Source organism: Syngnathus leptorhynchus, unplaced genomic scaffold, assembly GCF_054491065.1.
Source record: "Syngnathus leptorhynchus isolate UIUO unplaced genomic scaffold, UIUO_Slep HiC_scaffold_665, whole genome shotgun sequence".
Taxonomy (NCBI): domain Eukaryota; kingdom Metazoa; phylum Chordata; class Actinopteri; order Syngnathiformes; family Syngnathidae; genus Syngnathus; species Syngnathus leptorhynchus.
The window spans coordinates 27,501-30,248 of NW_028232536.1; positions in this window are offsets into that span (position 1 = coordinate 27,501).

The window sequence follows — 2,748 nt, forward strand, 5'->3', positions numbered from 1 at the left end:
GACAGAGCTTATCCGAGCGGCTGGAACTCTGCGCCGGCGTGGTCGAGCGTGAGGCCCCGGCCCTTTGGCTGCCTGGTACCTAAAACACTTCCATTGATCCAGCCACGGAGGGTGCTGGCTGGTGGCTCCATAGCTCCATAGCTCCATAGCACCAGAGCTCCATAGCTCCATAGCACCAGAGCTCCATAGCTCCATAGCACCAGAGCTCCATAGCTCCATAGCACCAGAGCTCCATAGCACCAGAGCTCCATAGCTCCATAGCACCAGAGCTCCATAGCTCCATAGCACCAGAGCTCCATAGCTCCATAGCACCAGAGCTCCATAGCTCCATAGCACCAGAGCTCCATAGCTCCATAGCACCAGAGCTCCATAGCTCCATAGCTCCAGGGCTCCATAGCTCCATAGCTCCAGGGCTCCATAGCTCCAGGGCTCCAGGGCTCCATAGCTCCAGGGCTCCATAGCTCCAGGGCTCCAGGGCTCCATAGCTCCATACCTCCAGAGCTCCATACCTCCAGAGCTCCAGAGCTCCATAGCACCAGAGCTCCATGGCTTCAGAGCTCCATAGCACCATAGCTCCATACCTCCAGAGCTCCAGGGCTCCATAGCTCCATAGCTCCATAGCTCCATAGCTCCATACCTCCAGAGCTCCATAGCACCAGAGCTCCATGGCTCCATAGCTCCAGCCTGGGTGGCTGGTGGCTCCATAGCTCCATACTTCCATAGCTCCAGTCAGAGAGTTGGCGAAAATTGCACTAAGTGCGAAAGCCCATTCATTTACAAGGGCGTGTCCGCCAGGCGGCGACATTTCCCCGTTACCGGTGGCTGCGCGGCGGGTGAGTGACAGAGCTTATCCGAGCGGCTGGAACTCTGCGCCGGCGTGGTCGAGCGTGAGGCCTCGGCCCTTTGGCTGCCTGGTACCTAAAACACTTCCATTGATCCAGCCACGGAGGGTGCTGGCTGGTGGCTCCATACCTCCATAGCTCCATACCTCCAGAGCTCCAGAGCTCCATAGCACCAGAGCTCCATAGCTCCATAGCACCAGAGCTCCATAGCTCCATAGCACCAGAGCTCCATAGCTCCATAGCACCAGAGCTCCATACTTCCAGAGCTCCATAGCTCCATAGCTCCATAGCACCAGAGCTCCAGAGCTCCATAGCACCAGAGCTCCATAGCTCCATAGCACCAGAGCTCCATAGCACCAGAGCTCCATAGCTCCATAGCACCAGAGCTCCATAGCTCCATAGCTCCAGCCTGGGTGGCTGGTGGCTCCATAGCTCCATACTTCCATAGCTCCAGTCAGAGAGTTGGCGAAAATTGCACTAAGTGCGAAAGCCCATTCATTTACAACGGCGTGTCCACAAGGCGGCGACATTTCCCCGTTACCGGTGGCTGCGCGGCGGGTGAGTGACAGAGCTTATCCGAGCGGCTGGAACTCTGCGCCGGCGTGGTCGAGCGTGAGGCCTCGGCCCTTTGGCTGCCTGGTACCTAAAACACTTCCATTGATCCAGCCACGGAGGGTGCTGGCTGGTGGCTCCATAGCTCCATAGCTCCATAGCACCAGAGCTCCATAGCTCCATAGCACCAGAGCTCCATAGCTCCATAGCACCAGAGCTCCATAGCTCCATAGCACCAGAGCTCCATAGCTCCATAGCACCAGAGCTCCATACTTCCAGAGCTCCAGGGCTCCATAGCTCCAGGGCTCCATAGCTCCATAGCTCCAGGGCTCCATAGCTCCATACCTCCAGAGCTCCATAGCTCCAGCCTGGGTGGCTGGTGGCTCCATAGCTCCATACTTCCATAGCTCCAGTCAGAGAGTTGGCGAAAATTGCACTAAGTGCGAAAGCCCATTCATTTACAACGGCGTGTCCGCCAGGCGGCGACATTTCCCCGTTACCGGTGGCTGCGCGGCGGGTGAGTGACAGAGCTTATCCGAGCGGCTGGAACTCTGCGCCGGCGTGGTCGAGCGTGAGGCCCCGGCCCTTTGGCTGCCTGGTACCTAAAACACTTCCATTGATCCAGCCACGGAGGGTGCTGGCTGGTGGCTCCATAGCTCCATACCTCCAGAGCTCCAGAGCTCCATAGCACCAGAGCTCCATAGCACCAGAGCTCCATAGCTCCATAGCACCAGAGCTCCATAGCTCCATAGCACCAGAGCTCCATAGCTCCATAGCACCAGAGCTCCATAGCTCCATAGCTCCATAGCACCAGAGCTCCATAGCTCCATAGCACCAGAGCTCCATAGCTCCATAGCACCAGAGCTCCATAGCTCCATAGCACCAGAGCTCCATAGCTCCATAGCACCAGAGCTCCATAGCTCCATAGCACCAGAGCTCCATAGCTCCATAGCACCAGAGCTCCATAGCTCCATAGCACCAGAGCTCCATAGCTCCATAGCACCAGAGCTCCATAGCTCCATAGCTCCAGGGCTCCATAGCTCCATAGCTCCAGGGCTCCATAGCTCCAGGGCTCCAGGGCTCCATAGCTCCAGGGCTCCATAGCTCCAGGGCTCCAGGGCTCCATAGCTCCATACCTCCAGAGCTCCATACCTCCAGAGCTCCAGAGCTCCATAGCACCAGAGCTCCATGGCTTCAGAGCTCCATAGCACCATAGCTCCATACCTCCAGAGCTCCAGGGCTCCATAGCTCCATAGCTCCATAGCTCCATAGCTCCATACCTCCAGAGCTCCATAGCACCAGAGCTCCATGGCTCCATAGCTCCAGCCTGGGTGGCTGGTGGCTCCATAGCTCC